General features: G+C 42.0%; 1 protein-coding gene across 1 annotated transcript in view; it reads left to right on the top strand.

The window, feature by feature from the left end:
* AATF (apoptosis antagonizing transcription factor) overlaps nt 1-12,631 on the top strand; it is a 139,268-nt gene that overhangs the window by 87,701 nt on the left and 38,936 nt on the right.

The following is a 12,631-nucleotide window of genomic DNA, read 5'->3' as shown; positions in this document are numbered from 1 at the left end:
TCACCTATCATATTGTGGTTAAAACGACCTTGGTATCTTGATTCCATTAAATAAATTTCTTGATTAAATCTTGTCTACTTGCTCAACATACGGATCAGGTCTGTTATTTCCAAGAAAGTTCTTCACCCCTAACACAAAGGCATCCCAAGCTGCCAACTCAAGTTAACTTTGATCTGAACTTTGTATCTTGAATCATTTCACAAATCTGTGGTCCAATAAATAATTCTGCTTTTATCGTGGCATCAGATAGCACTGCTCCAAATTTCTCCTTCAGATAAAGGAAAGCCACTTCCATTGTGATCCATAGCATTCACAAAGTTTTTCATCAATCCAAATTTTATGTGGAGTGGTGGAAGATAGACTCTGAGGATCTACTAGGGACTTGTGGAGAACATTGTGTATACCAATGATGTGTTCAGATCTTGCTGGCCAGTCTTTCACATCATAATGGTGTTTGTCATCACAACTGTCATTTGGTGTACCCTAACTACAGCCCTAAGAGGAAAGAAGTCACTGTAATAACTATTGTATGTTTCAAACCTAAAACAGTAGGATGCCCATAACTTTAATTCCTGACGTGATAGGCCAGTTCGGATTTGAAATCGGGACAGAAATTAGTCAAGAACACCTGGATTTTCCTCAGTAGCTGACCATAATAATTGTGGATTAGAGGTCCCAACTACATCTATATAAAATGGGTGTAAAACCAGAGAAAAACACTTGTGTAGTATTTAAGTGCATATATAGCTCAAAAGGGTAAATGACATACTTGGAATGCTTATCTGATTTAATGCTACAAATAGTGTTCCCCTGTTGGGTATATATTGTTTTGGTAAGTTTACTGGTCATCTACTAAGTGGTGTCCAGCTTTTTATAAAGAATCTAGAAATTAAATAATGTTAGAATAAACCATTAAAATGTAATAATACTTCTACTTTATTAATGCAAAGTGTTAAAAACTTGCACATGGATTTCAATAAAGAAAAGGTATCTGGATCTTATAGGTGAAGTGAGTACCTACCAAAAGTCGTCCAAGGAAGGATATCCGGTAAACCTGCAACTGGGTCATGGGCACCCAAGGCTCATTGATGTGCTTGGGGAGTGACAAAAGAGCTACTGTAGCACAAATTGCTGAAAATGTTAATGCTGTACTGTCAGAACACACAGTGCATCGCACTGGCTGCAGACCCCTGTCCACCGCCGAAATGGGCACGTGACATTCAGATCTGGACCATGGAGCAATGGAAGATGGTTGCCTGGTCTGATAAATCACGTCGTCTTTTACATCGTGTGGACGGATGCATGTGCATCGTTTACTTAGCGACACCAGGATGCACTATGGGAAGAAGGCAACATGGCAGAGGCAGTATGATGCTCTGAGCAATGTTCTGCTGGAAAATCGTTGGTCCTGGCATTCATGTGAATGTTAATATAAAATAGTGGCTGCTCAGATCAACTTAATGGTCTTTCACAGGTGCATGAAAAAGGAGAGGTTTAATCTAGACAAGAAAAAAAAAAAAAAAAAAGCTGTATACCCCAGCACACTGCGAAAAACCGGCAATAAGATTTGAATACTACATTATAATAGAAATCTAGAGAACTTTGTTTCATATATATGCAAAGATATGTTTAAGCCATCCAGGCTGCATTAAGGCATCTCTGTAACGGTGTTCCCGGACGTTGTATGATAGCACCCACTTTGGGTCATATAATTGCATACTGTTATGCCACATGATAATAGCACATACTTTAATATATCTAAGTTGAGTGCCAACTCATCTGGAGGTACCCCAAAATCCTCCAAATGGCACTACAGGAGCCAGCACACCCTCCAAATGATGATCCCATCCATGCCTCTCATGTGAATGTTACTTTGACACGTATCACCTGCTTAAGCATTGTTGTAGACCAAGTACACCCCTTTCTGGAAAATGTATTCCCTGATTGTAGTGGCCTCTTTCAGCAGGATAAAGCACCCTGTTACACTTCAAAAAATGTTCAGCACTGGTTTGTGGAACATGACAGAGTTCAAGGTGTTGACTTGGCCTCCAAATTCCCCAGATCGCAATCAGATTGAGATCTGTGGGATGTGCTGGAAAAATAAGTCCGGTGTTTGGAGGCCCCACCTCACAACTTACAGGACTTAAGCCGCGTATCCACATAGCAATTTAAACAAGCGATTGCATGATAACGACGTCGTTATCGTGCAATCGCTTGCAAATCGCGCATGCATCGGGCAGATTTTGATCAGAAACTGGCAGCGATGCACGCGCCCGCTGGTCGTTTCCGATATATCCATCATCGCCCGTACATGCTGGTCATCCTAACGATATCGTCAGGTTCAGCATGTATAGGGATGATGGATGTGCCTAAACTGATTGAGCATGATGGATGTGCCTAAACTGATTGAGAGAACGTTCAGTGTAGGCACATCAAAGACATGGAAACTACAGCACGATTACAATGTCATAATTGTGCTGTCGTTTCCATGTATTTTAGTGGGTACGCACCTTTAAAGGATCTGCTGTTAACCTCTTGATACTGGATACCACGGGACACCTTTACTGGTCTTGTGGAGTCCATACCTCAACAGGACATTGCTGTTTTGGAGGCACAAGGAGGACCTACACAATATTGGGCTGGTGGTTTTAATGTTATATATAATATATACATGTGTATGTATAAAATATATATATAAGCACACACACACACACACACACACACGTATCTTTGTGTCCGTTAGTGGTTGCACTCACGTTCAGTGTAGTTATATTGTAGGGGTGCTTCCAAAATCGCACAGCTTTCCAATACTGTGTGAACTTCATAAAATACAAAAGAAGGGGCACTCACCATGTTCACCTTTCCAAAAACCAATTTAATGGCCAACATTTAGAATATCCACATCCAGAAAATCATATCGCAGTGGTATCTCGGTAGAGACATTTACGGCAATAATAACTTTCAAATAGCTGTACTTATGAGGAATATATATATACAATGTGTGTGTGTATATATATATATATATATATATATATATATATATATATATATATATATATATATATTGATTGTGTGTGTTATATATATATATATATATATATATATATGTGTGTGTGTATATATGTATATATATATATATATATATATAGTGTGTATATGTAGATATCCATATTTTGCATAAAACACTTTAAGTTAATAACTGAAGAGCTTAGTCTGCTGTCACATATATATGGTTAATATATAACCTACTAAGAAGTAACTTGATTTTTTTTCTGCGTTTTTTTTTTTTTTTTTAACTTCTTCCTCCGTCATAGACAAATTTTATTTTTAATTCACCCTGAAGTGATCAGTTCAGAGACGGATAGCACCAAGTGACCAGTCTCTTATGCTGCTTCATAATTTTAACTCTGATAAATTCCAAATTCAGAGTTATGAGTAGTCACATCTTATCTTTTTTCCCAGTGACTGGTTAATTGGGGTGGCGGGGTTAATCTAAATTAAAACTTAAACTAATAGAGGTCAGTAAGGCAACAGAAACACCTGAGTAAAACAAATGAGGCTGCCAGCCGCAACTTTATCTTGGCTGGCTCCCAGGAGGCGATTGGCAGAGAATTAAAGTCGCTCTGGCGTTCTGTAAAGGTGAATAATAGGCGACACTTGTCAGCACACAGTGTCTCCACAAATGTTCCAGATTGCAGGACTTCCGTGCCAACTGCTGCCATCCGTGCAGAGTGTTTGAGAACAGAAGTAGTTGTCAACATCTGGCAGCACAGCAAGGAATGGGTGCAAGGCTGGGGAACCCTGCAGATTCTAAGTATGGTGCTTGAAGCTGTGGCGGCTTTAATCACTTACCGCTCCTTGGCAGCAGGCAACAACAGAATATCCCAGCCTCGTTCATCACATACAGACATCTGCTGAGCCGTAAGGCAGCTACACATTCATTTTCTATTCTTGCCTCCGATTCCCCCCCTCCCCCCACACACACACACTCACGACTTTCCCCTTTGACCAACTCCTCCCTCTGCTCCATTCCCCCACAACAGTATTTCTTGGGAGAGATGATCTGTAAAGATTACCACTTCAATGTGTGCTAGTAATTGTAGGGAGAAGGGGCCCCCTGACAGACACAGTATAGCACCTGTTCAGCTGACCGGGTTAATTTCTTCTGGTGAGTGGGATTAGGCAGAGATTCAAGTTGAAGCCAATTCAACAATAAGGATAAAGAAAATTGCTTTATGTTTTCTGTCACCACCTACATTAAATTGAATGCGTTTCCTTTCCTTTATTTGTCAAGACAGTAAACCTGAGATGAGCGTTACATTTAGATACATTCTACAGTATCACGGAGAAAAGCCTTGTTCTGGGAGACAAGAAGGATGGCTATCACTCGTCACATTATGTGAGAGGGGGGGGTTGTGGAAGCGGGGAACGGGTGTCATGTTTTTCAAGAGTGGGTTTTATTGTATTTTCTGTTTCTGTGCTCTTGACAGCTAAAGGAAGTGACAGGTATAATATACTCCATGCGTATGTGTTTTTCAAAATGCTAATTTTATTGTGATCATTTAGAAGCCGGAAGACCAAGGATTTGTTACACACTTATTAAATGATGCAAGTCTGTGTTCATTTAAAAAAAAGTCTTGAGAAGAGGAAGGTTATAACACACTAAGTATATGTAGTCAAGAGGAACTGCATAGTTTTTCAATCTGCACTGGCAATTCATGAGTTAAATCTGCTCCATTCATTGTTCGCGCATCAGAGCTTAATGCTCAGCATGATTTACTCACACTTCCTAGTTAATTATTAGACATAGGGAGACATCATATATCACTCTCAAAAGAATATATTGAGCTTTGACGAGAGAGATTTCTGTTTTGACTAATAAATTCAGAGCATAAAACAGGGTGATGAATGGAGAACTAGGTAAGAATAAAGGTGGTATTTTCCTTTTAATATTGGTTGTGCTACAATCCAATATAAGCCTCTTTTCAGATGCCTTCTTTGCATAAATATGCTTCATATTTGATTGTTTGGTACAAAGATTTGTAATATTGCAGTCTTGGAGAAATATGGCGGGTATAAGCACATAGTTTTTGTATTATTCCATAACTCATGATCATTCCCAGTTGCTGTTACCCGTTACCTAGCCCAACCCACTTCCTTGTTTCATGCTCATGTTGTTTATGCACTGTAGCATATAGAAGATTAGAATTGCAATCAGAGCGTTTACAATATATACCTACAGTTGCCCTGATATGTTGGCATACTTTTAACTATTTAGTCAAAAGCCATTTGCTGTTCATTTGTCACAAGCGATGGCCTAGAAATGAAATAACAATGAGGATCCTATGACACAGCAGTGTTTATGGATGTTTTTGTTTTTTCTTTCCCAATGCCATGTTGACATATCCTCAAATTTCTTCTTCAGGGTGCATAGGGATCCACAGGGATGCCATGGGGATAATGTGGTTGGAGTGATCCAAGCACCAAACAGTTAAGCTTTCAGCTCCCCAGATGCCTCTGGTCCTCCTCCATATATACCCCACCCCTGGACACAGGCATTCAGTTGTTCGTTTGGTGCGGCTGGATTCAGATGCACCTTTGTAGCAGGTGACTGCTTAGTACCAAGCTTTTATTTTAGGTTTTATTTCTATTTTCTATGTTTTTGAGTTAGCAGTGCTGAGCGTCTGTATTAAGATGCATGCACTGCGACTCAGTCTACCTCCGCCAGGCCGCAACACCAGTTACGTCCCTGGTGATTTCGGTGGGTCATAGCAGAGCTTGCTAGCAGCAATGCTCAGGACCAGACTGCAAATGGATGCACGGAGATGGCAGGTAAAGTGATTCCTGGCTTACGGGGAATCGTGCGCGCCAATCCTTCCTTCCGCTGCTGGAGACACATTGAGGGCCCGATGTGTCCGCTCCCTCACTAGACTTATCATATGACACCGGGGATCGGCAGCAGACGCTTCTGCCATAAGGCCATCATTCCCGGTCGGTTGATGCAGCTTAGGGGAGGTAGGATCTCCCCTGACCCAGACATGGGTCCATCAAAGGTTTTCGCGCATCGGGGTCGCTCCTCCTACCCTCCTCGTGTAAATGAGACGCTCACAGTCCACTATCTGTGCTTTGTTAAAGCGATTTGGTCTCCCAGGAGGTTTTTGGGTCAGTCTCCCTGTATGCCTTTCCCAGGGGAGAGGTATATGGTGCTCTATATCCTACCAAGCCTGGTGTTTGAGTAAGTTGATTCAGAGTCTATTGCAACTAAATTACATATGCATTGTATGCAACTGTTTGCTAGCTGCTGTGTTGATACTGCCTTTTATTTTTGACTGTCAGTTATAACTATCACTGTTTTCTCCTCATCCCTCTGGTACAGGTGGATGGGGATTTTTTTCTGTGTACTTCATATTTACTAGTATTTGTTAAAGCTGTCACATGACATTGCATTGTTACCTTTTATTATGGAATATGCAAAAGGCAACAGGAGGTTGAGGCCTCTGTGCTAGTTTCAGGTAAATCCTGTTTGGCAGGCTTGTCCCCTCAGGACTTTATACAGGATGGTTGGTGTGCGATCTGTTAAAAAGAACCACATCACCAGCCCAGTCTACCAGCCCCGGTATAGGAGTCATCTTGGGTGACTCCTTGTCCAAGGTGATGACTCAGCTAGTGGATCATTTGGCTACTCCTACACTGCCTCCTTTAATGGGATACTCACCGCATGCTATGTTTGTCCCTCCTATACATCCTTCCTGGTTGGATGTTTCTACCCACTCAGGTCAGAGTATGGCGACTGTTCTGCACAGACCGGTAAGCGCTTAAGCGGACGTTAGTTTTCTTTTATGTCTGCTCAGCATGTAGATACAGATTCATCATCGGAGGAATCAGATGATGCACCGGCTTCTTCTCCAGAGTCTAGCTCGGGAGAGGAGGACCATTTTTCTACAGTGGATGTCTTTTCTGGTGAGGGCGGTCAAAACCAATCCTAAGTATACAGGATGATGTGCCGGCTCCTAGAAAGAAGGCACCAGTGTTTAAACACCAGATGATGATAAAACCTGGTCTTCCTAAATCTGAGGGGTTGGGGGGGGGGGTGAGTGGGTGGGTCAGCTCCCTGAACTGATGGAAGAGGCATGGAGTAAAACGGAAAACGGAAAGATTAGCATATTTGTATCCTTTCCCAACTACTGAATGCAATAAGTGGGAAGTCCCTTCTACCGTGGATTCTCAGGTGGCACATGTAGTCAGGAACGCTACGTAGCTTATTCAGTCAGCATCTCCTCTAAAAGAACCTACAGATTAGGAAAATTGAAACATGTCTCAAAACAGTATTTTCATCATATAGAGCTGTTACGCGACCAGCTATGGCTTGGTTGCCCAAAGCTATTGAAGAATGGACGGGGGCATTGGAGGATACTCTACCAAATGCTACCAGAGAACAGCTGACGTATATCTCCCACATACGGGAATCGGCCCCTATTTGGGAGAAGCTGCAATAGATGCTGGGCTCCTAGCTTCTAAAGCATCGTCCACCTTGGTTGAGGCTCATAGAGCCTTTTTGATTAAGGTCCTGGAGAGCAGATACGGGGTGAAAGAAGACTCTGTAATCCTTACTTTGGAAATATACTTTTTGGAGCAGAATTACATAAGGTACTCTGGCAGCTTCAAATTCTGCAGGTCTGCCATTAAAAGCTACATTAAAGTCTAGGAATTCTTCGTAGGAATACCAAGCAATCTAAGAGGTCCAGCTTCTAAGACGGATGACCAACCCTCTGCCTGATGGGGCGGACCTCCTCCTGGGGGGGCCCAGGATGGGAGGCCTACTTCTTCAATTTGCGGACTACTGGCATCACATAACAGACGCCTGGGTCCGGGAAGTGGTTTTTCAGGGGTATGCTCACTTTTTGGAGACCTCCTCCCCAGAAGTTTTTTGCACTAATTCCTCCATCGGAGTCTATCATGAATTTGGCTTTACAGGAGACCATTTACTCCCTGCTAAAGGCAGAGGTGATAATCCCAGTTCCTGTGGTCAACAGGGAAATGATTATTATTCCAAGTTATCTTTGTTTCATACAGAATGGGACTCATTGCCCTATTCTAAATCTGAAAACCCTCAACAGGGTTATCCGTATACCCAAGTTCTGTACGGTAACTCTTCGATCAATGGAACTTGATGTTTTGTTTTTGTTGCCTCTCTGGACATTCAGGGTGCATAATCCATGTGCCGATTAAGCCGCCTCACCAGCAATTTCTATGGGTTGCTGTCCTGAAACAATATTACCAAGTTTAGGCACTGCACTTTGGGTTCTCGACGGTCCCGCGGGTCTTCTCTAGAATGGCAGCGATGGACTATTTTAGGCTTCACGGAATAGGAATACAGCCATACTTGGGCGGGTCTTCTGATAATGACATAGTCTCCAGCGATTCCTCAACACCATCTCCAACTGACATGGCCTGCCTACAGAAGCACATCTGGATAATCGATTGGAAGAAATCTTCTCTGTCTCCAATACAGCAGATTGTACATCTGGGGGCACTTCTGGATTCTCTGGCATAAAGGGTGTTTCTGCTAGAGGACAAGACTGTGGCCCTGTCATTGCGAGTACGCAAATTGCTCTGCAATCAAATGGTATCCATTCTATCAGTGATGAAGGTATTGGGGTAGATGGTATCCACCTTCGACATGGTGGAATATGCTCAATTCCACTCCAGGCCTTTGCAGTGATTCTCTCCAGATGGAACGGACAGTATAATCTAATACGGTACCAGAGGATCCTTCTCACTCCGGAGATTTGTCTCTCTTGTAGCTACATAAGGATCATCTGGATAAATGTCACCTATTCTGGATCCAAGATGAGGTGCTTTTCACAACGGACGCCAGTCTTCGTGGATGGGGAGAGGTGACAGGTCATCATACCTTTCAGGGAAAATGGACAAATCAGGAAAGTCATCGGCCCATAAACATTCTGGAGCTTCAAGCAGTATACAAAACACTCGTCATGGCACAGGACCTTCTCCAGGGCAGGTCGGTCCAGATCCAGTCGACAACACGACCACAGTAGTCTATTCCAATCGTCAGGGTGGCACGCAAAGTAATGCAGCCATGAGGGAAGTGAAAAACATTTATGATTTGGCCAGAACGTCATCTTCTGGCTATCTCTGCAACATTCATCCAGGGAGTCCTCAATTGGGAAGCGAACTTCCTAGGTCATCAGGACATACACGTAGGAGAGTTGGTTCTCCTGGGGGTTTTCCAACTCCTGGTGGACAAATGGGACCTACTAGATATAGACCTCATGGAATCACAAGACAACCACAAGGTCTCCAGGTATGGGTCCAGGACCAAAGACCCCTCAGCCGCCTTCAGGGATGCACTGGCAGTAAGATAGGACTTCAAGCTGGCATATCTCTTTCCTCCAATTTTCCCTCCCAAGGATTATCAGGAAATTCAAGCAGGAAGGTGGGACAGTAATAATGTGTTTTGTTTGGCCTAGGTTCACCAACATACGGAATCTATCCATAGATAGTCCGTTTTCTCTTCCTCTGTGGCCGGATCTGTTAGTGCAGGGTCCCTGCCTGCATCTGGACTTACCTAGTCTGTCCTTGACGGGGTGGCTCTTAAGGCTTCCATCTTAAGAGCCAAAGGTTTCACCAGCTCTGTGATTTAAACGATGCTTAGGGCACGAAAGCCTTCCTCTTCCCGCATCTATTACAGAGTTTGCCATTCTGTTGGGTGTTCCCACAAGAAAGTATGACCTTAAGGTTTTAGTTTTTACCGTGTGCTTATTTTTTCTAGGCTGGTTTAGACTTTGGTCTCTGCCTAGCCACCCTGGGAATGCAGGTTTCTGCTCTGTCTGGTTCCAGAAGAGAATTGCTTCTTTGCCGGATGTTAGAATTTTTCTTTTTCAGGGAGTTCTCAGAGTTGAGCCACCTTTTGTACCACTGTGGGATTTGTATTTGGTTCTCAAGGGGCTACAAGCTCCCCCAATAGAGCCTCTGGACTCTGACTTGGCAGCACTTTATTGTTGCTCCCCATTTTTTTTTTTTTTCACCAGGTTAGAGCTGTCCTCCATACAGGGGAGGGTTACCTTTCTAAGGTAGTGTTCTGTCTTCATATGAATGAAGAAATTGTGTTTCCGGCTTTTTCAGTCTTCAGATTTTTCTGTAGGTGAAATCTTTCTGGATATGGTTCGTGCTCTCTGTATCTATGTGGAGTGTACAAACTCTGTTAGAAAATCAGATGCTCTTTTTGTGTTATATGGTTTTCACAAACAAGGTTGGCCAGGAAACAAACAAACTCTGGCTTGATGGTTACGTATGACTATCTTCCAGGTGTACACTAAGGCTGATCTCCCTGTCCCAAACACGATGACAGCATATTCTACTGTGGAACCATCGTGGGCGTTTAATCGTGGTGCCTATGTTGAACATTTGTACAAAGCAACCATGTGGTCTTATGTCCACACTTTTCTTAGATTCTACGCCTTTGATATTTTGCCTCTCTGGATGCTTCCTTTTGGGCGATAAGTTTTCCTTTTTGCCCAGGAGAGTCCCCCCACCCTTAGGGGAACTGCTTTATTACATCCCCATGGTATCCCTGTGGATCCCTATAGACCCTGAAGAATGAAGAAAAAGTTATTAATGGTAAGTCTACCATAACTCTTATTTTAGAGTCCATAGGGTCCACAGGGCACCCACCCTGACGCAACTCCCTTCATTGGGTAATTTTTCTTTTTGGACACGGATTCCCTCATTTTCTGAGAGAGAGTCTGGTGTATGATTGTTCTTCCTTCTCCTGCCTTGGGCTTGTTTACAGACCTGAATGCCTGTGGCCAGGGGCGGGGTATATATGGAGGAGGATAAGAGGCGTCCTGGGAGCTGAAAGCTTAACTTGTGCCTGGTTTACTCCAACCACATTATCCCTGTGGACCCTATGAACTTCAAAGAAAGAGTTATCAATGGTAAGTCTACCATAACTCTTATTTTTACTTTTTTGTAGTAGCATTAAAAGGTTAGGGAACTCAATTAATACTGACTTGAATGACCTAATGATTTGCTTGAGACAATGTATAGTCCATCACAGGCTCATACTACTGTGGAACCTGCTCCTTTAATCTGTGGTATAATGCAATGCTTTTTGTGTACTGGGAATATGGAGGTTTGGTAGTGTACTTAAATATACAACAGTTTGGTCTGGAATACTTCTACCAGACATTGTGCAAAATGCTCTTTTTTATTACTGGATATATAAATGTAGATATTTTATGAAACTCGTATTTCCAAAAACAACATAAACAGTCCATTTTGCTTTTTATTATTATTTGTAGTTTACCTTATATACTATACATTCTGTACTATATCCATTAATTGATTTTTATATTTAAATTTTCATCCTAAAGATTAACTTACTTTTGCATCTAATGTATAGAGAGAGAATTGTACAATATTGGCTAGTGCTAAAAATGGGACAGGTGTAAATATTCGAACTCCTATGTTCACCTAGACTTGGAACAGCATAATAGAAGTCATTTATATTCATTCTTGGTCCCCGAGTTCCTACTGTTGTATAATGTACATTATGCTGACCGCCCCAGTATAACTTCATTTGTTTTGTATTAAAGATTTGCTTTCCCCTGCTCATTTCATGTATCCCATGTGACTGATCACAGGACTTTTATTAGTACAGGAGTAATATGGAATCCTCCCACCCTGACAGTATGTTGGCCGGCACTGTGTACATAATTGTCAGTATTCAAGCAATGTGGCATTCCTTTGTACTTGCTCCTGCCGCATCCAACCATGTCAGAGCGGACACGCAGTGTATGGAGTTTATTTTCATGATTTTTAAACATATTTTTAATACTAAAGTACAGATTTTGAATTCGCTACTTTCATATTTTTGGAAGACAAAGAGTTTGCTTAGCTTATGAAAGTCTACTTATGATAGCAAAAACAGTAAAAATAATATTGGAGACATTTTTTCCCCATCAAACTGTGACAATAAAACATTCCAACTTGAATGTTCAGTGCCAAAGCTGTGAATGTCCCGAGTTAGGACAGGTAAATGTGTTACATGTGTGACACATTTAAAAAGACCTTTTAGCAAAATTATTGGACTCTACGAAGAAATTCATAATCCCTATTTTTTATTTTTTTTTTGTCTTCCCCTTAACTTGTCTTTCGGACACTGTTTTCTATATAGCAGAACCCGAGCAGAGGCATTAACCTTTTGTGCGAATGTGCAATTTGCACTTGTCTAATTGACTGACTTCAACATGAAAGAGCATTCTGCATTAGTCATCACGTCATATAATCTACGGCACAGGTTCTCAAACTCTGTCCTCAGGACCCCAAACAGTGCATGTTTTCCAGGTCTCCTCTCAGAATCACAAGTGAAATAATTAGCTCCACCTGTGGATCTTTTAAAATGTGCTAGTGAGTAATTAATACACCTGTGTACCTGCTTGGGTGACCTGGAAAATGTGACCTGTGTGGGGTCCTGAGGACCGGGTTTGAGAACCACTGATCTATGGTATGGAAATGAGACTGGTGCCTTCTCGCATAAAGCTTGCACTGTTTCTGCAAACCATTGGTTGTAGTTTTCTTCTAATATTGATAACATTGATAACAAGAA

Source organism: Taudactylus pleione, unplaced genomic scaffold (assembly GCF_031769625.1).
Source record: "Taudactylus pleione unplaced genomic scaffold, aTauple2 ptg000682l, whole genome shotgun sequence".
NCBI lineage: Eukaryota > Metazoa > Chordata > Amphibia > Anura > Myobatrachidae > Taudactylus > Taudactylus pleione.
Note: the sequence above shows the minus strand (reverse complement) of the source record. Positions and strands in the feature narration are given on the sequence as shown.